The sequence below is a fragment of the Acomys minous genome, assembly GCF_964271855.1.
Source record: "Acomys minous genome assembly, chromosome: 6".
Lineage (NCBI taxonomy): Eukaryota > Metazoa > Chordata > Mammalia > Rodentia > Muridae > Acomys > Acomys minous.
In genome coordinates, this window is record NC_140487.1 from 97,081,528 (window position 1) to 97,106,441 (window position 24,914).

Consider the following 24,914-nt stretch of genomic DNA (forward strand, 5'->3'; position numbering starts at 1 on the left):
CCTTTCCTTCATGGAGACTGAAAATAACCAGGACAGGGTAAAATTTCAGCACCACAGACCAGGCCCTTTCAGTCTTACTGCTCAGTCAGCTTCATCCACGTGGCTTCCGGGCCCACACTCCATCCAATAGAAAAGAGAATGGGAAGGGAGAGTGTGATCTTTCTTTTCAAGAGCAGCCCAGAAAATCACACCATTTATATGAACTTGCATTGCAAAACTAATGCCTGTCCTCTGGCCACATCTTCAAGGGATGCTGGGAAATGTAGTCTTAGTTGAGTGTCTGTCTTGCTACTAAGATGGGAAGGGGACAATGTTTGTTGATGGAATTTTAGCGGGCTTGAAATAAAGCCAGCATGTACATTAGTGTAGTCTTGCCTTCAGAAAGACTTGAGCAACAATGTGCTGTTCTGAGAGAAGTATAGAATTCTTTAGAATGGAGGTAGCAAGCTTTTCCAGAAAAAGACAAAGTAGCAAACATTTTAGATTTGACAGGTCAGTAGGGTATTTGTTACAAATTCTTTCCTGTGTTTATGTTTTACTATCCTTCTAGAATGTCAAATCCATCCTTAGCATGTCAACAGTATAAACTTAGGCTGCTCTAATGGATGTAGTTTGTATATTATCCCTGCTTAGGATAAACATGGTGGTCATTTGTGGCCACATCCAAAATGTAGGAGACTGTGTTTCAGGGTGCTGATAAGTGTAGGGAGAATTCCACATGAGGCATTTTATCCTGGATGAGTTCAGATTCCTGACCACTTGACCAACCTTCTCAAGTAGTTGAAGGATATCTTGGTAATTAGGAGGGACTCCCATTTTGTTCATATCAGAAGAGAAGAAGGAGAATTGGCAATAGAAAGTTCTAGAGGACAGACCACAGCACTATATATTCAAGGACTTTCTAATTGTTGCTTATCACCAGATCTGATTCTAGATGGTTGTGAGCCACCATGTGGTTGCTGGGAATTGAACTCAGGACCTCTGGAAGAACAGCCGGTGATCTTAACCTCTGAGCCATCTCTCCAGCCTAGTTGTTGCTTATCACTTGTGAACCCTATAATCGGGCATATTATATAGCTGGCCTCATGTTATCCTCCATACCCCCAATAGGTAGGCGTCACACCATTATGTCTCATATTAATTTTATATTTATATTTATGACTAAAATTCCTGACAGAGACAACTTAATAGATGAAATATTTCTTTTTACTCATGTTTGCAGAGAAGGCAGGGTGGGACTTATGGAAGTAGGGGGTGTGGCTGAGACCCCCTCCTATCACAGCAGACAAAGAAACAGAGTGGCCAGAACTAGGGACCAGGCCTTCAGAGGCCCCTCTCTAGTGACTTAAGCCAGCTAGGCCTCACCTCCTAAACTTTAGGACCTAAGGCCCTCCAGCACCACCCCTTTTCCTCAGTAGCACCACATACTAGGGGTGAGTGTTCAAAGCTTGAGTCTGAAGGGCACATTTCCAGCTTAAGCCACAACACCTCTACTTGACAGATGAGAAAGCCATAGCCCAGGTCACAGTAGCCTTAGCAACAGCGTTTCCCTACTGTTCTCTTCTGTACACATTAAACAACTAGGGTGTGTAAATCCTGGAGTAGTGCCAGGCGCACGGTAAGCTTTGCTGCTGGTGAGAACCCTTGACGTAGTCCCTGGGCATCCCTGCGTTTCTCGCTGTGGTGGTTTTCTCAGTCTCCTGTGATTGAGTAAGAAGTACCATCAACTTGATGCCATGGAATGCATATTCATCTGCTCAGAGTTTGGAGGGCGGAGCTCTTCAGTCTGTTTCACTGAGTGGTAATGGAGGTGTTGACAGGGACAAGGCCACACTCCATTCAGAGGCTCCAGGGAAAAATCCATTCCTTGCTTCTTCCTGTTTCTGATGGCTTCTGACTGCCCTGGCTTCTGGCTGCATCTCTCTGATCTTGACCTCTGTCATCCCATGACTTCTCTTCTGCCCTCTTCCTGTCTCTTACAAAAGATCCTTGTGATTCCACGCAGAGCTCTCCAAGTCAGTTTAGAATAACCTCACCATATTCAGATCATTAATTTATTCACATCATTTGCATGTAAAGTAATGTTCATTTTCCAGGCATTAGGTAGAACGTATCTGTGGAGGGCATTATTTATCTTGTCCCAATGGTATTTTGCATAGACTGGATGACCTCATTTTTTCTTTACACTATTAGAAAATAACTTTATGGCATCGGATGACTTAATGATGAACTGTAATATCTATCTATACTTTGAAGGCTTTTTTTCTGAAAACAGAGCAGATTTTAAATAAGGCATGGGTTAGAGGAAGTAATTATTTTCAACTAGCCATTGTCAAATACTGTTATTATGCTCCTGGATAATGATTTCTTTGTTCCACCGATTTTAAAATTCAGCCTTCATTTCTTACCTTCACATAGCAAACTATAGTCAAACTGTTTCTCAACTACCTTCAATTCCACCATCCTGTTTTGCAGGTTCTGCAGTGTGAGGCTCTTTTGGTTACTATAACACTGAAGTGTTATGTATTTCTAACTGGCAAACAAGCCTCTCCTTATTCTCTCGGTTTTTCTGGCTGATGGCCCTTCTACTGTTTTCTTTCTCATTGGGTATTTCAGCTACATTGAGGGTGTTTATACACATTCTAATCCCAGCACTCAGGGTGCCAAGGAGGGAGGAACTGAGGTTCAAGGCTAGCCTGGGTACAGAGCAAGATACCATGTCTAAACAAATATCCATCCATCAACAAACCAAAATGCCCAGCCCCTTTGTCACTTTAACATGCTATTTGGAAGAAGAGGCATTCTGGAATTGTCGACCTGACAAAATTGCGTGTGTGTGTGTGTGTGCGCGTGTGTGTTAATGTATACGTATGTGAACTGTTTTTAGTGGCCCCCAAGGGAGCTGCTGCCCTGCTCCTCTTCACCTCTAGTTCCTTCTTTTATTAGGAGTAAGTCTCCCACTTTCCAAAGAAGCCATGGAAAAGCTGCGTCCAGCCATTCTGTCTTTAGTAAGCTGGCCTCGCTCCCCACAACCTGGATCTGTCGCTGTGCCTCTCCACACTCATAACTCTCTCCTGCAGTCTCCACCTTCTGAGCCTGAGCTTTCTAGGACCCTTTGCCGGGTACCTGTGCAGTGCCTTCTTCAGGTCTGTGTGGACTCCTCATCATCCTTCCCATCTCTTGCCTCAGGACTCCGAATCGTTTTACTCGTTAAAATGCCTACATCTTGATGGCATGATCCTTGGTGGTTCCCAGTAGGACCGCTGACATTTCGGTCACCGAAGTGACTCTTTGGAGGAAGAATGAACAGGAGGACATGTAGGAGCCCCCTTCACCATTCACTAAACCAATGGTGTGGAATTAGGGGAGGAGGCTGGACCACGTGACCCAGTGCCTGTCTGCCTGCAAGGGCCCTTCTCGGAGCCTAAACACAACCGAAGTTTAAGAAGCGACTTCCACACAGAAAGCTAGAGGGAAGGGGCCTAGCATTGTCAGAGAACAGAATAAAGTATCTCTAAGGTGCTGAGTCACATTAAATCTGCTAGTGACAAGGCTCCTGTGGGTCACTGCAAGGGCAGTTGATTCTTAAAACATTGTGGGCTTCAGAGCGCATTAAGGGCAAGTTAATAAGCCCACTTTCACCAAGCGGGGGATGTTGGGAGCTGTGCCCTTAAAAGAGAGAGAGGGAGTGGGTCCAAATGTCCTTCTGGATTCTTGCCAGCTTGACCATACCATGATTCTGCCTTGGTGCTGTGCTGTTGGCATTGAGCAGCAGAAAATAGAAATCTTGTTTTCTCGAACCTTTCCTGATTTTTTAATGTGAAGAAAGAATACTTTTGTCAGGATCACTTCTCTAGATCTTTCAACAGGGACAGAGACATCTTTCGTTTCTCTACAGCATGTGACTCTTCTTCCAGCACCACAGTGGCACACTCCTGCTTCCTCCTCGAAATCCCCTCCCCCCAGGGCTGGGTAGGAGAGAGGCTTTGAGAAGAGTGACAGGCTCCCTGTGGTAGGTCTGTGCCTTGTCACCAAGCCTCTGAGGCTCAGGTCTGTGGTGGCCACGAGAGAGCCAGCTCCATGCTGTGTGGCTAGTGACATTTCCGGCTGCCAGCATCCAACCAATCGGTGACAGACTCAGCTAGCTAGGGCGATGACACATGAAATATGATAATTTTCTCCAAAGAGTTCTGGGAGGGAAGAGGTGGGGGGAGTGGTTTTGGCTGGGAGGGTGAGGCAGACAGGGCCAGGTAAGAGAGAGCCAGGCACAGGTTTGGGCAGCCGGCCTGGCAGAACCAGGAGAGGGGATGAGAGTGGCAGCCAGAGCTGGAGAGACCTGATCTGGAGTGGCCCTAGGGACACAGTGATGGAGGGGAGCCTGCTGATGGCCAGTAGGGACACAGTGATGGAGGGGAGCCTGCTGATGGCCAGTAGGGACACAGTGATGGAGGGGAGCCTGCTGATGGCCAGTAGCAAGGGGAGAAGTCACAGTTCTGAGCTGAAGCTCTGGGGCTCTTGGATGGAAGATAGTTGTCTTCCCTTCAAACAGGAGTAAGGTTACTTTTTGTTTTTCTCAGAGGTAGCTCTATAAAAACTAAAACCAAACTAGAACAAATGCCACCTGGGTGGCTGAGGTAGTTGGCATGGGTGTTTTAGCCTGGGGGTGGCTTAATCTCTCTACCCTGGCGTTCAACCTCCATGCTCAACTTTGTTCTAAACGCGCCCCCCCCCACTCCTCCCCACACACCAAAGTAAAAAACAGAGCAGCAATGAAACTTTGCCAACAAAAAGTTGAAGAAGAGCCAAATCAGAATGGTCAGACATTGAAGGCCAGGTGGCGGTTTGGATCTCTGATCTCGGTAGAAGAATACCTGGGCTAGAGCAGGATCTGGGCCTGGACCTGGGGGGGGGGGGGGGGTCAGACGGCTGGAACCATCCTTTGGGCTGGGACCACCTTCTAGTCGCCCTGAGACTGTGGGGCAGGGCAGGGCAGGGCATCATGGTCAGCTCTGGAGGCAGCAGAGGCCTCACTGCCCACAGCCACTTGGCAGGAATAAAGGACCCCAGAGGGGTGACCCCTGTTTTGAGAAGTCTGCTGGATGTTTAGAAGTATTCACAGGCAGTGCTATTCACCATTGGGAAGCCTATCATGCAATATACATGTGTGCTTAGGCTTATACCATGTATTTGCATGTTTCCCCACCATGTAATGTATTATCCACGGGTACAGATATATGAAAAGGCATCAGTCAATGTACATTATCACTAACTGCAATTTTGCCCTGAGTGGCTATAGGCCAGGTACTGGCTTCTTCCAGTATTCCCAGCCATGCTAGTCAAGTGATAATTGGTGTACTGTATCTTTAAAAGGTTAAAACCCTTAAAAAAAAAAAAAAAAAAAAAAAAGGTCTGGACTCCTAGTGGAAAAGACAAGCTGGGCATGGGTTGGATCTGGATTCAGAAAGCAGCTGCTGATTAGATTCTGTGTCTGCAGGCTGACTTTATTCCGTGTTTCCAGCAGGAATTCAAGAGGGATGCTTCTGTTTGGGTTTCTGATCGTGATTTATATTTATTCAGAGGAATAACAGAGGGTGGATCTGTTCCCGGCGCGCGAGCATGCTCACCACCAGCCGACTCTCCCATTATCCCCCTGCCTAGTTTGGTGCTCCAGTGTACACGAGTATTCTGTGTGCATATGTGTGTATACAAACACGCATGCACGCCTGGACGGACAGACATATTCACGGGTTATTTATTAAGGACAATTCCTTCAATAAGGTCTCTACCCCTTACTTGAAACAGGTGTTTATGAAAAAAAAATGCACAATATCCCGACTGACCGGAATAATTGATGAAGAAGGGTGCTGGATCCGTGGGTCAGAGAACACACAGGACCAGCTTGCCACCCCAAGGCCGAAGGTAGGGGACTCTGGGTTTTTATTCCGCGGATGGATTCCTTGCGCTTTATTTTTCCCTGATTGTGTTTTCTCCCGTGGCCGCCACCGGGAAGTGCCACCGCGCTGCGATTCCATTTTGTCGCTGCCTTTCTCACGCCAGGTGTCGGGCGGGCAGCGGTGGCGGGGCTGGCAGGGTGGCCGCGGTGTGCGCGGTGGGCTGCGCGCTTGGCCTGGCTGGGGGAGCGCGAACCTCAAGTGACCCCCGCGCGTCAATCACTCGCGGCCGGCCGCGGCTGGGCTGTAACCCTGTGCGCGCCGCGCGTCCCCGCGATCGCTCGGCAGCGCTGCGCCGCAGACCTGGCTCCTGGGCCCTGCCGCTGCTCCAGGACCGGTCAGGCCCCAGAGTGATGTCTGTCAGTGCTTGAAGGATGACATTGGTCTGACGCTGGGCGCCAAGATCAAAGGGAAAAACCACATCTTGTCAGTCTTCTCCCCCAAACAAACCACACCACATCAAACTCAAACTCCTACTGAGGCGGGGGTGGGGGTGGGGGTGGGGTGTCTTGCCCTGTCGCTAATAAAGCAGGTGCCCCTTCCTAGATGTGCCCCACCTTTAAAATGGCCCCAGGGAAGTGATGGACAACTGGGCTGGTAGCTGGGACAGAAGTTGTGGCTTGGAGGAACTTGGAGACCTGTATGGACTTCCTTGAAGCTGCCTGGTTTGGTTTATACTGCTTGTTAGGGGTCAGGACCGTTTTTTCTGTGGTTTGGCCTGCCTTTGAACTTTGGGGACAGTGGCTACACAAGAGCCTGCTGCCCGGGGGAGCGCTACTGTGCTCCTCTTTTTGCCTTTTGCATCTAGAAATTTCTGACGACCCTTGGTTTTGCAAGGCAGTGACCAAGTGCCCCGGAGATATCCGAGATGTTTGGATTTCTTAACCAGGCTTGCTTTCTGCTGCTAGGGGTGGAGGTGGATGCTGGGGGGGCCAGAGAATGAGACACTTGCCGAACTAACCTCTACAGAAGTGTTCTCCGAGCCATGTTTATGTAGTTATGTAATCCTAACTAATAATCAGACCCTGTGCCCAAATACTAGTGTCAGCCCTCCTGCACTAAAGAGCTTGGGTGCTTTTGTTGTTTATAATATCTTTATGTAATTATGTGGGTGATGAGGACAGGAAGCATGTGGGGAGCAGGGTGAATCATTTGAACAACTTGAGGGCCGAGAACAGGGGCAAAGAGCAGGGTTCTTGCTTGAGGAAATGGGTCTCAGCGTTGGCTTGGTGTTGGTCTGAACCCGGCTCACTGGTTTCTGCCCAGGTGATGCTGCTTGAACCCTCTGTTGTACTCTCACCTGTCTCTGCCCCTGGAGAAGGGTAGAGCTACCTCTGCAGGGATCCCAGATTCCTACTGCCAAAGGATGAAAGGGACAGTGGGTCTAGAGTGGCCACTCAGCTACCTGCCAAGGAAGAGCCAGTTCCAGAGAGAGGAGTCTGTCCCGCCGCCTGTGCTGATTTTACTCTGGGCTGGGCTGGGCTGTCCTGGGGCTTGGAAAGAGACCCGTGTTGCTGGATCTGTTTGACACCTGCTGCTTGAAGACCTGCCAGAGCTGGACGCATTTTTCATCCTTGCCTTTCAGTGTTGGGGGTTTTGCAAGGTAGGAGGGAGGATAACTGTCCTGTGGGGAGCTCGTTAGGCAGGAAGGGGGGGGCGTTGTGTTGCCTTAGCTCTCCCCAACACCCAACTCTGCAAAGTACCCACAGGCCGCAGAGCTCTTAACACAGATGCTGGTTATCCTTATCCACCCTACCTGGGGTTGATGGGCAGCTTCGTGAAATCGGTGACTAAGTCTGGCTTCTTAAGGCTACAGTTATTTTCTGGTCCTCAGGACCTTGGCTTGGCAGTTGGCAGGGATGGGGTTGGGGGTTGGGGTGGAGGGCATTGCCGCTTTAGTGTGTGCTCCGTGGATCAAGATGTGCTCAGCTGGCCCTGTTGTCAAGCTGTCTCCACCCATTGTGTTACAGCAGTGCCCACCCTCAGAGTGGAGTGTGTGCTGCTCTTGGACCCCTGCCAAGTGCGCCAGGGAGGCAGTTAGTGTGTGAAAGGTTCGGGCCAGAGGAGATACATTTCGTCTGAAGTCCTGGCAGATTCCAGGGTCCGACTTGATGGAAGATAAAGTTAAGAAAGCTGTGTGACAACTAGATAGCTTTCAACTCATCTTTCTTCCTGCTCAGCAAGTTCCCTAGTGTCTTTCAGGGTTTTTTTTGTTTTTTGTTTTTTGTTTTTGTTTTTCCCCTCTGCCCATCAGTGAGGCCCTGACAGGCTGGTTTTCAGTCTGTTACTCCAGGAGGAGACAGAACACATTTTACCACCCTGTAACTCTACCAGGGCAGACAGGGCAGAAACCTGGTTACCCCAGCAAGCCGTTTTGTTCTTCATCTCTAAAGCTGATCATTGCCTTGAGAAGAAAACTGAGATGGGTTGAACAGTAACATGTGCGCTGCAGCTGGAGGGCATTAGGCAGGTGCCGCACAACCTGGACTGTGCAGTGAGGAACAGTAAGAGAGAGACATGCTATGAGTCTGCGGTGTGCTTTTCATCCTGCCATTTACTTACTTACTTACTTACTTGCTTACTTATTTTGGTTTTTCAAGACAGGGTTTCTCTGTGTAGTCTTGGCTGTCCTGGACTCACTTTGTAGACCAGCCTGGCCTCGAACTCACAGCCATAGGATCCACCTGCCTCTGCCTCCCAACTGCTGGGATTAAAGGCTTCATCTTGCCTTTTATTGTTGGTGGGAATTTCAGACCCTCTGTCAGGACTCAGCCCTTAAAATTCTAAGAGCCTTGCTAAATGCACTTAGAAGAGTTGGAGAAATCAATAAAGTTTTGTGAAAGGGTTAGGGAAGTTGTTTTTAGTTAAACATCAGTAAGAACTAATAATAATGCTAGAAACAGGAGAAACTAAAAAAAAAAAAAAAAAAAAAAAAGAATACTGTTTAAAAGCTATAAGAATTGAAAACCCGGGCTTCTAAGATTAGTGAAAGTATATAAGCAATTCAAGAAAATGCTACATATTTTGTTGTGTCTTTTGACCTGTATAAATCAAGAACAGTGTAATGGATGTTCTTGCGCCCTGTTTAAGAAGGCATGAAGATCTGCAGCACAAGCCAACTGAGTTGTGGTTGTTTTTTGTTTGTTTCGTTGTTTAGCATGGTGTTTAGAGAGAAAGTGCAGCTATTTAAGAGAACACCCTGCCTCCCAATATCTCCTAAAGTTTTTGGATAGCCGGGGGCTTGCAGATGAAATCATGGACAACTCTAAAAGCCCTGCTGGGAACTTGCTGGCCTTCGGGTGGCATTTAGCAGGGCTGTGCCACACACTATGAGGGAAGTTTTGTTTTAACATGTGTCAGTGTACTAAGAATCCTGAAAAGGTGATACTGGAACTTCTGTGCATCTTCTTGTGGCCAGAGACATGCCCCTGCCTCCTGGCCCAGTGACCTTAGGCTACAGTTGAAAGAGGGCTGGCGACAGGATCGGGGTAGAAGAGGTGGCCTCTGACGGCGTAGTTTATTATGCCTTTTTAGGAACTGTGGGTTGACGGATGCCAGGGTGCTGCGTCATTGGATAAATGAATTTGGAGATGTTAAGACCACACCCTCAAAACTGGAAGATGTCTGACTTACGTGAGCAGCACAGAGTCTGGCCCAATCCTCTGCCCATTTGCTTGGTTACAGTTCTCCAAAACAAAGGCAACAGGAAAAGCACAAGTAGAAAAAAAGGAAGGTCTATGCCTTCTGAAAGAGGTTTTCATTTTGTTTTGTTTTTTGTTTTTAACACTTTGTTCCATCTATGGAAAATGTGAAGACCTAACTGAAAGAAAGGGGACAATATTGCTCGAGGTCAGATGCATACATTTATTTTGGATTCATGCATGCATCTAGTTTGGATTACCTATCTAAACAAAAACATCCGTTTCAGGTCATTGACTATAATCAGAAATGTTCAGAGTTATCCAGAGGCTCCATGTCTTTAAGAGAAAGGGGCACAATTGTAATGAGTTGGAGAGAACCGGTTCCATGAAATCCCAAGGTGGGCGGGAAGGCAGAGGAGAGGCCTTGGCGACTGAAGTGACTGAAACCCCCCCTGCCCCCCCCCCCCACCCAGAGGGCTTTCCTTTGGGGTCACTGTTGAGAGCACTTTGTTGGGAGCCAGGTGGTAAGTATGGGCTCTTAAAGGGTAGTGAATGAGGGCTCTTCCCCTAGTGCTACTGAAAGCTGGGTGCAGTTGAAATTCTTGTGGACAGAGAGGTAGGGTGGAGCTTTACTCCTAGACATTTGAGGCATGAGCCAAGCCTGGCCCTCGGATTTAAGGCGGGAAGCAAGGAGAGGCATAGGGACCTTGGGATCTCTCTGAGCATCCATGGCCCTTGTAATGGGAGTTCAGGGTTAAGCTTAAGAAAAAAAAGGCTTGGTTGCATAACTGGATCCAAAGAGAAGCCAATGAAAGAATAATGCAAACAATAAATGGAAGCAGTATTATAAATGCATGAATGAGGGGGCTCAGTTGGTAACGTGTTTGTCTCCAAGCATGAGGATCCAAGTTCAGTCCCCAGATGTTAAAAATCAAAGTCAGTCATGGTGGTGAGGGTATTAAAAAAAATCTCAGTGCTGGGGAGGCAGAGATAGGAGGACGCCTTGTGCCCACTGGCCAGTTAGCCTAGGCTGCTTGGTGAGTTCCAGGCCAGGTACCTGAAGAACAGACTCTGAGGTTGTGTTCTGGCCTCCATGTTTATTCTGCATACATGCACACATGCACATGGGCATGTGCATGCACACACACATGTATACACATACACATGACTATGACCATACACATACACATGTGCATACATACACATGACCATGAAAACACACACACACACACACACACACACACACACACACACACACACGTACATACATACACATGACCATGAACATGGTCATGAACCTGCTGCAGTATAGAGGTCTCTGTTGCTTCATACCTTTGCCAATGCTTTATATTTTATAGGACGTTGCCAGATATTTTTGTCAGGCTTATGGGATTGTAACAATAGCTTATTTGGTTGTGTAGATTTGATTGTTTCAAGAAATTTGTATGAGTTGCTGGCCTTTCAGGTGTGTGTGTGTGTGTGTGTGTGTGTGTGTGTGTGTGTGTGTGTGTGTGAACCTTCCACATCTTTTGCCTGTTTATTTGAAATCTGTGTTGTTTACATTTTTCTATTTATATAGAAGATCTTTCTATACTCTCAAAGCTGTTACTCATCTCTGTGCAAATGTCTTCTAATTCATGGCTCTTTCAGTTTTTTTAAAGTATCTTTAAAGAAATGGAAAGTCTTGAATGAATGTACTAAAAATGTATCCATCTTTTCTTTATCTTTAAACAGTTTATATTTTAAGGACACCCTGAAGAGAAACACTGTCCTTTAGAGGTTTCTGACTTTTTCTTTTATGTTCAATATTCTTCCACCCCCAACCCTTGTCTCAGCCTTGGTGTTTTCTGCTGATTTGAGATTTGTCATCAAAGAAAGGATTTGCCCTTTTTCTGTAGTCTGTGAAGGCTTTAAGATATTTTATTTCATTTATATTTAGTGTGTGTGCATGTCTGTGCCAAGAGACAGGCTTGCAGTGGTTGGCTCTCTTTATCCACCATGGGTTCTGGGGATTGAACTTAGATCATCAGGCTTGGCGGCAAGTGCCCTTTCTTGCTTAGCCATCCTGTCTGGCCTTTTAAGGCTTAACAAAAAACAACAGAATTTTGAAAATTACTTTTTAAAATTTTATTGAGATTTATACATTTTTTTCTTCCTTTAATTTGTTAGTGTATGGTGAACTGATTTTCTAATGTTAAATTGATCTTGCTTACCTAGAGCAACCTTGACATGTCATAGGTTCATGTTTGTATACACTTTTAGATTTGTTTTGCTTATGTGTTGCTCAGAAGTTTTGTGTCTGAGCTGTGATTTCCATTTCTCCTTCTTCCTTTATCAGGTTTTACACTGAGTTTGAGCCAGGCCTACACAGTGGGTTTTAGAGCAATCTTTCCTTTCCTGTTCCTGAGAAGGGTTTTTGTATGGCTGGTATTATTCTTTCCCTGAAAGTTTGGAATTTCTGATTCAATTTTTTTCAGGAGTTAGCAGATATTTGGGTTTTAATTTTTTTCTTGACTCAATTTTGGCAAACCATCCTTTTCTAGGAGTCTCTTTTTTTATTTGACTTTGAAAAAAATTTGCCATCAACTTACTTTTAGTAGACTTGTATCTTTTAAGTCCTGTTGTGTCTGTAGTTGTGTCTCCTTTTCATTGATGCTGTGGATGCCCCATCTGGTTCTGTGGTCTCCTCAGAATCCTGTCATAGCTTTTAAAGAACCAGTTGTTTATCATCTTATCATTTATTTCTCAGCATACACATTTTATATTATCTTTATTTTCTCCTGTTAGCTTTGAGATATTGTTTTCTCTTCTTTTGAATGATTTTATAAAAATTTTCAAGGTTTTTATCATTATGAATGTATCAGCTCTACATTTCCATTTTAATTCATTACGCATTTCTGACATGTGTTGGTTTTGTATTATTTGGTTTTATATTTATAACTATTTATTTAACTATTTATTTATAACTATAGCTTTCCATTTTAAAAATTTGAGTACTTGTTTTGCTTGTTACCTTCCTGATATTGACTTCTAACTTAATTTTATTTTAATTCACAATTGTATGCATGAAATCTGACTTTTAGTTTTAACAACTTTTTTCAGATAAGGTTTCATTATATAGTCCTGGCTGGCTTAGAACTCCCTATTTTACAACAGGATAGTTTTGAACTCAAGATCTGCCTACCACCGTTTCCTGAATGCTGGTATTAAAGATTTGCACTACTATGCCTGGGCTAAAGCTCAACTTTAAAACACATTAGGACAAATGATACAGTTAGGTGTGTGGTCACTTTTCATCATGCTTTATGAGTCTATCATTGTTATATGCAAGGACTAGTTAACCACATTAGATCAGGCACCTTGATTATGTTGTTTATATCTGTCTTCATTGATTGTGATCTGTTTGATCGGTTACTTGGAGAAGCACATTAAAATCTCCTGCATGATTATAGATTTGTTTTTCTTTTTTGTTTCATAGTCTTTTCCTTTTTTTATATATATATTTTGAGTCCCTGCTATTAGAAGCCTGTGTGAGTTTAGAATAATAGTGTATCTCAGGTTAATTGAATTTTGTGTAACAAAATAGAACATTTTCTTTCATGATTCTTTTAGCCTTAAGTCTTATATGGGCTAATATTCACATAATTATACCCACTTTGTTTTGTTTAATATTTTCTGTTAGAGATTGAAACATACTTATTATAATTTTCTTTAGTGAGAAGTTAAAAACAACCCCCTTGTGTTTGAAAAAGGTTTTTTATTGTTGTTGTTGGATAAAGGCCTAAGTTGGCTTTTTCTCTGTGAAGATTATTGTCCTTGTCACCTTTGTCTCATTGTCTCATTGTCACCTTTCAGGTTTAGTTCTCAGTCTTGAGAACAATTACATTTTTTTTTCCTTTCTAGCTACATTTAAATGTTCGGGGCTTGTCTTCAGTATTCCATGGCTTCACAAAGTATACCAAATGTTTGCCTCTACCTCCTACTGATCTTCACAATTAGGGGAGCATCTCCTCTTGTCCCACTCTTCCCAGGAGGCCACAAAAAGTGAAGCTCAAGGTCACTGTAATCTGCAAACGGCTTCAACCTGGCTGCAATGTTTGGCTGCCTTTCTGCAGTTTTCACTTGCTTACGTTTCTCACAAAAATTCCAACTCATTACTCATTTAAAAAGACATTTTCCCTTATCGAACCCATTTGTGCTAGTTGTTCCTAGTAAGTTGGTGCTGTCTCCAGTCTACCACGGTGCTGGAAATTCTAGTCCTCCGGGTTGTCTTCAATACCACAATAGATCTAAATGTTTACCGACCACACCAGAGTCTGCTGAGCCTGTTGAGGGAGGTGTGTGTGTGTGTATATATATATATATATATATACACACACACCCTCAGGGATTTGCAGCGGTCAGTCTGCCCCACGACTGCCTGGCAGATAGAATGGTATGTTCTTCCTAAGGCAGCATTGCAGGCCCCTCCCAGGCTGATGGAGACGGGCCAGCTGCTAATGTGTGTTCTAACCCAGCAGTAAGAAGTATACAGGGGTGACTGATCCTGAGCAGTAACTGACAGTTAAGCCCTTCCATGCAAAAGCACAGCTTCTAGGGACTCAATTCTTTCTCCATGGGAAATTGAAAGAGCTGGTGGATTTGGGGTTGGGTTTCTGTTTCATGCATTGAATGTTCTGCTTTGCTATGATACTTCTCCTGATGTCAGCTCCCCACGCCCCCCACCTCCTGTCCCAGACCTGGAGTGCAGGAAGTCAGGCTTAGAAGTAGACTGTCTCTTCTGCTTACTCATGACTCAGGATAATGTATTATCTTTTTTTCTTATAGATGCCTCTTTTCTTCCTAACTATAGCATAGTAAGATATTTATCTCCGAACTGGAGAGATGGCTCAGAGGTCAAGAGCACTGCCTGCTCTTCCCAAAGGTCCTGAGTTCAATTCCCAGCAACCACATGGTGGCTCACACCCATCTATAATGAGATCTGGTGCCCTCTTCTGGCCTGCAGGTGTTACATGCAAGCAAAACACTGTATATTTAATAAATAAATTAATAATCTTAAAAAAGAAAAGATATTTACCTCCATACTACCCTCATCTCTTCAGTTTCAGCACGTTAGGGAATTATAGGGACTGACTCCCTTGTGTGGGTAGGTATATTGAAAGCATCCAGTAGTTCACCAAGTCTGACTTTCTCACCTTCTAGCAAACAGGAAGGTAGGGGTTCAGCTGGCAACCTCAGCTCCTTTTCCCTTGCCCATGTGTCTGGGTTGCACATGGCTGAACTCAACTCCCTGAGCTCTTGGCTGAGGGACCTTATAACACTCTGTCCAAGAGGCCCTGACTGATGAGTGGCTCTGCTGTGGCCTGCTCTCAGGCAGGTGGGCCGTGCTGCTCACTTCCTGAAACACTTTGGAACAAGGGCAGTTGGTTCATTACTGTCCCTTTCCCTTCTTATAAGCCTCCTGTAGGGGGGAGAGAGGGTACAGCAGATGGGCTTCCTGGTTGCCAGGGGCCTCCTGCAGCCCAGGGGAGCTAGCAGTGCCAGTCTCACTTCTGTTCCCATCCCTGGATCCTTGTACATCTTTATCCATTCTCACCGAGCAAGATGGAGATGTGCCTGGAGGAGACCGTCTTAGATGGTCATTTAGGCACTGGATGGGTGGGGGCCCCTTTTTTTCTGTCTGTGCTTCCTAGGGCTTAAGATGGAAGAACTCACCTTGCTGAGTCTGAGGCTCGGGCCCTACACTTCACTTCCATTCCTGAATGGAAGAGATGATAATTCAACAGTCCAAGGGAGGGAGAACTGTTCATTTTCTTATTCCCCCCTCCCTCCCAATGCCCAGCAATCCTTAGAAAGGTACTCTTCTATTTTAAACCCATGCAATCTGTGCCTGGAGGGCAGAAGAAGCTACACAGGGGCCAGGGAAAGCCTTGTGGGCTTGCCAGCCCTCTCTGTTGGTCACTGGCTAGTAATGTAGAGCATCTGCCCTTTGAAATAGGCTGAGAATCAGGAAGCCAACGTTTCTGAACAGCTCACTAATTTGTAATTTGTCCTGGAAGTGCCCGGGATCCTAGGGCTTGGGAAGGAGAAAGAGTACAAGATATGAGGGGAGAGTGGAAGAGGACATGAGAGAAAAGCAAAGAGGGGGATGAGCAGGGGAAAGAGAAAGAAAGAAGGGGAGGATGGCGAGGAATGAAAGAAAGAGGGAAGAAAAACTGGAGGGAGAAGGGAAAAGAGGGAGAGACAGGGGAGGAGCAAGAATAGAACATAGATACATATATCTCTCACTCCTGGCTTTGGAACCCAGCACATGTCAGCTTGCTGGCTTCTGACTCACATAACCAAGAATGTCTTTAAGCATCTGGTCCTTCTGTTTCTATCTCCCAAGTGCTAGGATTACAGGTGTGTTCCTCCATGCTTAGTTTTTTTTTTTTGTTGTTGTTGTTGTTTTTTGTTTTGTTGTTGTTGTTGTTGTTGTTGTTGTTTGTGGTGGTGGGGATCAGACCCAGGGCTTTGTGCAAGCTAGGCAAGCACTCTACCAACTACATTACATCTCCATCCCCTCAGTTCTTTCTTATACTCATTTACCTCCTGAGGAAAGTTTGGATTGTTACTAGATTTGAAGTATTGTGAATAAAACTGCCATGGATATTTACAGGTCCTTGTGTACCTGGAAAGTTTCATTTCTTTGGGGGCAAGTACTTGCTCAGGTCTATATTTGAATGCCAATTTTCCGTTTCTAAGCGAATCTTCCTATCATTGGCTTCTGTTTTCTTTCTGTGAAAGAACATCAGATCATTGGCTATGTGTAGTGGAAGTTATCGTTTCTTTGTAAACTCAGTTATGTTATGTAAATATGTTTTTGTTTTAATCCTAAGTGTGGGATTTTAGTTTGGGCTTGAGTATGTCCACGGCTGATAATTGCCTTCTGTGGGGCATGGTCTTTGCCAGCTGGTAGCAGCCTGCCTCTTGCTGCACAGAGAGGGTCATGGTCTAGGACTTTGAGGGAGATAAATAGGTGAGCCCGGAGAGAAAGTGTGGAATGCAGCAGTGGTATGTGGTGTATGACATGTGGTGTGTGGCATGTAGCAGTTTGGAGAGAGCAAAGCTAGGACAGTGTGGCAGCTTGGAGACAGGCAGAGAGAAATATTTCACCACACAGGCTTGGAGGAGGCTGCTTTCTGGGATTACTGTTGATGGGGATTGATATTTCCCCAAAAGAACCCAACTTACCCTGAACAGCCAGGAGATATAAAAGTATTTGTGCCCCCTCTCTCTACTAATCTCCTTTTTTCTTACCCAGGGTTAAGGGGTTAGTGGAAGGGAGGTAGAGGCTTCAATACCCCAAATAAAATAGAGCTTAAAAACAAGTGTCAACAGTTACTTTTTTGTTGTTGTGACAAAATACCGTAGCAAATGTGACTTAAGGAAAGGTCACATTTTTAGGATGCAGTCCATGGTGGGGAAGGCGTGGAGGTAGGAGTGTGAAGCAGTTGATCAACTTACACCCAAAGTCAGGAAGTGGGAAGCAATGGGTGATGGTGCTCAGCTCACTTTTCCCTTATAATTAATTTTGGGACCCCTGTTTATGGATTGGTGCTGCCTGCAGCTGGTACCCCTGCTTAAGGACTGATGCCACCCACAGCTGGGACCCCTGCCTATGGACTGGTACTGCTACCTAATCCCTCAGACATGCCCAGAGATTTGTCCTCCCAGGTAATCCTGGATCTTGTTGATAATCAATATTAACCATCCCAGGTAGTGATGGATGCTGTGCGCTGTCACCTACACTAGTCCTAGGAGCTAGAGTCAGTTACTCTAATTGTCCGCTGACCTGTTCAACACCCTCAGTAGGAAATATGCCGTGAGAAGGAAGCACACAGGCGCTGGAGCCAGACTTCCAGCCTGACTTTGTTGTATACCATGTGACCTTGCACAAGTTACTTGATTTCTTTGTGCCTCAGTTTCCTCACCTGTCACATGTGGAAACCTTTCTTGTGGGATGGCAAAATCAGATAGATGAGTAGATAGAAATAGATTGATATACTTGGCCTGTCCTGGATACTCTGCTATTAAAGGACTTGACAGGGAGTGAGGGGGTCTGAAATGTGCATGCCAGGTTTCTTAGCTGCTTGTAATGGGACTGCTGGCCACTCTTTTGGCATCCTGGCACTGGCCCTCTCACGGGGCAGCTTCTGTTCTGAGTAAACAGTACCTTCCCTGTCACCGCTTTTCTTCCAGCCTGGAGTCTAGCTGCTGCCTTTGCTGCTTAAGCTGAAATTTTGTGTCTCTTAAGCACATGGGATCCTTCTGCCTCAGCCTCTCGGGGATTATAGGGGTTTCCACTTTTTAGTGTGATCCATTTCCATCTCTCAGATACAACAGCCGAACAGAAAGCCCTGGAAATGTCCCAGCACACTATTAGATCCTTACCCCCTGGTTCCCTTCAGCCTCTTGGCACTGGAGGTGGAGAGGTGATGTCACCCTTGACTTGGGATTGGTGGACCGAAGGCCTGTGCATGCCTGCGGGTGGTCCAGAGTCTGCCTTAGGTGAGCAGCTGCGCTGTGTCAGGCCAGGCCTTTCTGGATGAGTTGGCTGAGACTGGTTGTCTTTTCATGAAGGGATCAAGTTCCCCAGTGTTTGCTTGGCTAAATTACTTCCTTGCTTGTGCTCATAGACCCAACCTTATCGAAACCCGTAGGTTTTCCTGCTTGCCTCTGCTTGTCCTCGCATGGTTAGCTTCGGCTGTGCAGAGCGGCTGGCAAGGGGGCTCTGATAGAGTATTTCTCAGATTTTGGTGAGGCTGGGCTATCTGTTACAGACAGACTTCATGAATTATTTCTAAGCAGACATTTATTTTTAAATGTACTCTTTTTTTTTTTAAAGATTTATAATTATTTATACAATATTTGCCCACACATGTGTCTGCTCACCACAAGAGGGCACCAGATTTCACTGTAGATGGTTGTGAGCCACCATGTGGGTGTTGGGAATAGAACTCAGGACCTTCGGAAGAGCAGATGGTGCTCTTAACCTCTGAGCCATCTCTCCAGCCCTAAGCAGACATTCTTGGGACCTTCAGAAGCCAAGCTGCGTGGAGCCAGTGGAGCCTTCGGTGTTGCTTTAGTGCAGAGGACAATCCCAGGCCTCCGTAACCCTGGCTGCTGGCTTTGGGCTGCCATGTGTGTAAACATGGTGTCTGAATGTGTGCGTGTTGGTCTAACTAGAGCACACGTGGAAGGTCTAAATGGACATTTGGGAGCTGCAGCATGTTGCAGAGAGAGTGTTTGAATGGTTGCCCACCTGTAGGGGGGTGGAAGGAAGCAGGAAAAGTGTGGGGTGTGGTCCTTGGTCTCCATGGTCAGGGATGATGCAAATGACATGAACGATGCAGGCCTGGGAGGAAGTGCTGGCACTTGCTGCACACCTTCCTCTGAGGGAACAAGACGGGAAATAGTGTACCCTGAGGTGTGCACTAGCAGGCAGTATTAGAAGCAAGGTGTCGTGAGAGTGTGAGCTGTGACTCTGTGCTGCTCTGCGGGGTCCTAGTTTCTCCCCTCCGTGCCTCAGTTCCCTCAGTAAAGTAGGAGGGGAGACAATACTGTGGCATAGAGTAATTAAGAAGGTTAAATGGCTTCATAGCTACACATGGGTTTGGGTAGTGCTTGACACTTCAAGACACATTTGCATTCTTTGTTAAAGATGTAAAGGAACCTGGAGCCCTGGGAGGAAATATAAGTATTGCAAAGGCCGTTGAGCCAGACAGCTATGGCGCAGGATGTGAACCTAGCATCCTGTGGCTCTGTAGCCAGCTTTCCCAGATTTGGTACCAGCCAGGCAGCTCCTTCATATGCACTGCCATCCCATGCACTGCCATCCCACGCACTGCCATCCCACGCACTGCCATCCCACGCACTGCCATCCCACGCACTGCCATCCCACGCACTGCCATCCCACGCACTGCCATCCCACGCACTGCCATCCCACGCACTGCCATCCCACGCACTGCCATCCCACGCACTGCCATCTCATGCACTGCCATCCCATGCACTGCCATCCCATGCACTGCCATCCCATGCACTGCCATCCCATGCACTGCCATCCCATGCACTGCAGAACGTAGAGAGTGGCCTGGCTGGCTTCTGATTACTGGATGCTCGTGTCCAGTAGTGACAACAGCAGATGTTTCCACACATTGCCAAACGTCTCTGGGGTTTGACTGCCACTGTATAGGGGGGCTCCATGCTACTGAGGATTTGCCTGCAATTTCTGTCTCTGGGTTTAAGAGCCAGAGGACCAGGATGGCTACTGTGAGACTGTCTACTATATACGACAGGAAAGCTGCACCCAAGAAATCTGCAAAAGGTGGCCTAAATAAGACTTGCACAATGACAATACCAGTTGGTATGTCGACATGGAAGTCTCACAAGGCCCCACCCATAGATGAAGAGCTCTAGGCAATTAATGACTGCTGGTGGGGGAGGAGAAGGGGGGAAAATCAGTCTTGCCCAGGGACGAGGCCCTGATAGGTGACCCAACCCCAAACCGTCAGCCCTAAACATTCTACACCAAATGGAGTCAGCAGGCTGTAGTTTTATAAACATATACAAATACATGTACCAATAGTTAAAGTAGAGGTCATGACTTTGAAAGGTAGTGGGGGGGACATAGGAGGAGTTGGACGGGGAGAGGGAGAAGGGTAGAAGTAATATATACACGGCACTCGTCATAGATGAAGTGCCCCCAAATTAAAACAAAATCCTAAATTAAAACAAAAATAAAAACTCCAATAAATCTAGTTCCTAGTCATCACCTTTGCCCTCATAGATGAGCTCAGGGCACAGCATGTCTGCTGAGGGTTTGGGCTCTTTCCTCCTCATCCTCTTGTCTGGGAAGACGTCTGGGTGAATTGTTGTTATCTCTAAGTTCACCAGATCATGAGGCGGGCCAGGGAGACATAGTCAGTTTGGGGCTCCCTACACAGTGGCAAGTACAGCTGATTGGCTTAACTAGATTTAGACTACGTAAGACCCCGGAGCAGCGTGGTCAGTGACCAGAGGATGGCTGACCTTGACATTTGTCAGTGCCCTTGAGGATCCCTTCCTCTTTGTTTACATTTGTACACACCCAGATCTTTCTCTCCACTTCTTGTACTTCCCTTGCTTGTCTTCCAGCCTTAGAGTTACAACAGGGAACAACAGTGAACTGTGGTTCGGTGCATCAAGGCGTGGATGGGATGTGGGCAGAGCTGCTGCGTCCTATAGAACGTGCTGGCTCTGTATCAACCCTGGTATTTTGTTTTTTGTTTTTGTTTTTCTTGTTGTTTGTTTTGATTGGTTTGGTTTTTCGAGACAGGGTTTCTCTGTGTAGCCTTGCCTGTCCTGGACTCACTTTGTAGACCAGGCTGGCCTGGAACTTATATCAATCTACCTGCCTCTGCCTCCCTGAGTGCTGGGACCCCTTGTTTGTAAGGAATTTATTGGCCAGCTATTTGGTGTCTCTGACTAGATTCTTGGAAAAGTCAGAGCCAAGGCTAAGTGCTACTCTGAGCAGGCATATGTGGAATGTGCTTTCTAAAAAAAAAATTATTTAAAATTTAAAGGCAACACTCCAGTATTTATGTCCATTTTTTAAAAAGGTAAACTGAGTTTTATTTGAAATCTTGCTTTTTTGGGGGTCAGTGATTGGTTTTATGTCAGTATTCACATTCCAAAATACTTAGCTCACATGTGGGTCTTGGGTTTCCCTCTTTTTCCTGGCATAGCCCATTCCTGTTCACCTAAGATGTATCTGCTCCCCTGTTGAACTGTTGCTGAGCCCTCAGGAGTCAGTCAGCTCTCTAGTGCTGATGGGACCAGCCATGCCTGCTGTTTCCCTCTGAATCTCTCACAGTCACACCCTTCTGTGGGTTTGACACCTTCCACTGTACACCAGAAATCCATCTTTTCATGAGCAGCGAAATCAGGGCAGGGCGATGTGACTTCTGGGCACATGATGCACACTTGAGAGCTATCTTATCAGTCGAAGCAATTAACCCCCCACTTCCTATGGAACACAACTCCCTCTCACCCAGCCAGTGGACAGTGAGCAGCCCAGTGTCTTTTGGGGCAGAGGGGAGCTGAGGACCATCCACCTGTACAGAGTGCTATGAACAACCCTTTACTTCCCTAGCTAAAGGGAATCCCACTTGTTCAACTGATGTTTGCCGTATGCCTGCTGGGCACTGTGTTAAGGAACACACTGATGGCAGCCAGTAGAAGTTCTTGGCCCTGTGGCCTCAGGGAGCCTTGACTGCTGCAGCCTGGCTCTTGGCATCATAACGTATGCTCTCATTCTTCCTGTTCCACATATAAACGGAAATGGTTTTATGTGTTGACAAGATTTAATTAAAACTTTACATTCTCCCCACATAGATGCCTACTCTCTCTGTTAATAGAAAAACTAAGATCTGGTGTTGGGAGATCTGATTGGGGCTTTCAGCCTGAGGCCAAGCCGCTGCTATTTCCCATGCTCCCACTGTGTTCCTTGCTGGGAATAAAATGTTCATCTGAGTAGGGAGTTGAAGAGGAAGGGAGGAGAGTTTGAGGATATGAATCAGGCACCAATCAAGCTTCCTAGGAAAGGACCAGGGGATGCTGAAAGCAGGGCAGTGCTTCCCAAGAAGTGTTCTGGTTGAGGAAAGTGGGAGCCTTTGGGATTCTGGGGCCTCTGGAGAAAAACATGGGTGTGTCAGCCCACCACATCAGCTGGCCTTGTCCTTTCAGGGCCCTGTGTGCTGAGGCCTCCTAGGCAGGCTAATCATTTAGACTCTCCCTGTCTCAATATTAACAAGTGACTAGCAGCCGAGGCTTGGGATGGAAACCTGTGTGGGCATTCACACATTGCAAGTATTTAAGATTTCCCAGAGACCTCAGTTTCTGACTCCACGTTTCCCAGGCTCCTAGACAGCCTTGTAGAGAATTGTCCTTTCGCTGGCTGGTCAGCCTGCATGCTATCCAAACTTGGAGTGAGGACTCAGAAAAGAAAACAGTATTAACCAGTAGGGAGGCTGCCTGACTTCTCTGAACCTTGGGCTCTACATTTCTAAGATGGACCAAGGATTAAATGAGAAAATATATACATAGCTCTTCAAAAACCCAACCCGATTGTCACTTGGCCTTAGGAGTTGGGTCCTCTTGTCTTGTTGCCCCTTATTTTAGGCCCATGTACCTTCTCTACTTTAGTTCTTGTTCACGTTTCTGGAAGTTCCTTGGAGACACAAGCTATGTTTGAACCCGGTACTGGACCATAGCTGCTAGTGTATGCAGCCGTCCGGCCGTCCGCCCCTCTTTCTGCTGTCACAACTGCCTTTCCCGTCCCAGGCTCAGTTCAGAAGCACTCGCTGTAGATGACTTAGCCCACACAGCAACCCGAGGGTGGCACTCCTGTCACTACCCTTGAATACAATGAAGATGTGGCCAAAGCACAGAGTTTTGGAAGCCCAAGCCCAAGGGCCATACTGCTAGCATTTGACAGACGCAGGATTTGAATCCAGAGCTTGACTATTTCCCACTAAGTAAGCTATCTCTTTGTAGGTGTTGCCTGGGCGGTGAGTGGGCGAGTCAAAGGTATTATGCTAGAATTGTTGCCAGCAACTACTTCCGGGCGAGCCATTTACAGTTTCTAGGTCTGTTTCTTTGTTAGAAGAGCTGGGATAAAACTCTTGGGTTCTGTTGTTGTTTGTTGTTGTTGTTGTTGTTTGTTTTCAAATCACTTTTGCAACAAACTCATAAAAATATAACACAGCTAGATTATGACAGCCACCCAGACAAACGCTTGCCCAGCCCCACGCTCTACGCATCCCGGTGAACGTCTGTACAGTTAGAAGGGCTATCCCAAACCCACGGGGCTGCTTCTGAGAAGGGCTATCCCAAACCCACAGGGCTGCTTCTGAGGTTTTACACTTTCACTATCCATTATGCTCTTACGGACTTATCCATCATCCAAAAAAGAAAACAAGGACAGAGTTGAAACTAGAACAAGAATTGGATCTCTAGCCTCTTTCGTGACTCATGTCTGTCAGCCCGCACTGGGTCCAGACAGTGGTGCTGCGAGGTTACATGCAGTGGAGACGGTAAGGTGGGTCCCAGGACCCCAGCTACGGTTTGAGGAGCCACTGCGAGCAGCGAGCGTCACCTCCATAAGAAGGGCCTGTTATCTCTGTTGGGAGCTATCTCCCGTAACTGCTCTGAAGGGGACAACCCAAGGCCATTATGCTCCCCAGGGGCTGCCAACCTCTCTATCTTCACACACACTATCATCACGTGGGGCAAGTGCGAGTCTTTCATCCTACCGGGTGAGCTTACTCAAGAGCACATTGACCTTTTGGCCTTGGCAGCCCAAGAAAGGGGCGGAGGCTCCCAAGTTGCCCTTTAATTTCTGGAACACAGAGGTCCAAATGGCAAACGTTATTTTCTGAGCCAGAGCAGCAGGAGGGTTGAAGCAAGGTACCCTTTTCAGCTCCAGCGCTGACGACTTCATATAGGTCTGGGGAGGCAGGCGCTGACCAGGCAGTGTGCACTTTATAGCGAGTGAGTGTGAGTTCATGAGTGTCTGCCTAGCAGCCAGCCAGCTGTGATCCTGGGGCTGTGATCTTCCACTCGTTCCTTTCTGACTCTGTCTAGAGTATCATGGGGCCATTTCTTGGTCCGTGTGTCTGTCTGACAGCACCCCTATTCACTGCGAGAGCTCCCCCAGCCCACTGGGGTTTATTCCCTGGCTTACTCCCTTCACTCTTTGTGCCCCTCTGCTCTCTGTAGGCACCCCCTCCTCCTCCTCCTCCTCTCCTCACACGCTGGCCTGAAAACACCCCCTGCTGGAGAAGAAGGGCTTCTCCATGTCTCAGCTAAGCTGAACAGCAGAGCAGGGGCCGGGGAAGCATTTATATCTATATTGCTTACTTCAGAAATTACTAGCCTTGGGTTACCATAGAGCATTTAAAAGGTGGCTAGCGCAGCAGAGGGGCTTTCCATTTTATGGCATTTTAATGTAAGTGAAATAGCCACATGTGGCTTAGATAGTGGTTACCTTTTGTGCAGTGTGACCCTTGGGAGGATGAAGTCGAGTAGTGATACGTGGTGGTTTGTGATTCTTTACCCTGAATCGGTCTGGATGCTTGGTTCTAATCATGTCAGGATTCACGCCTTCCGAAAGCCTGTTTCCTGGCTGCCATGGTGAGGTGGAAGCCAGTGGTTGGTTGTAGTGGCACGAACTTCATCAGTCTCCTGTAGCACATTGCGCTATAGACTAGGCTGTTCAACGGGGTGACAGGGTCGCAATATG

The 24,914-nt window shown here is 46.6% G+C and overlaps 1 protein-coding gene across 6 annotated transcripts in view; it reads left to right on the forward strand.

Moving 5' to 3' along the window:
- Positions 1-24,914, forward strand: part of HIVEP3 (HIVEP zinc finger 3) — a 404,246-nt gene that overhangs the window by 80,682 nt on the left and 298,650 nt on the right. For 3 of the 6 annotated variants that reach the window (XR_014779862.1, XM_084785076.1, XM_084785081.1), the window contains exon 2: positions 5,803-5,919. The exons of 2 other annotated variants lie outside the window; for them this stretch is intronic. The gene's annotated coding sequence lies outside the window, so the exon portion shown is untranslated. Of the gene's footprint in view, positions 1-5,406; positions 5,920-24,914 lie in introns of those variants that run through there. One more of the 6 variants, XM_084785077.1, reaches the window with a different exon arrangement.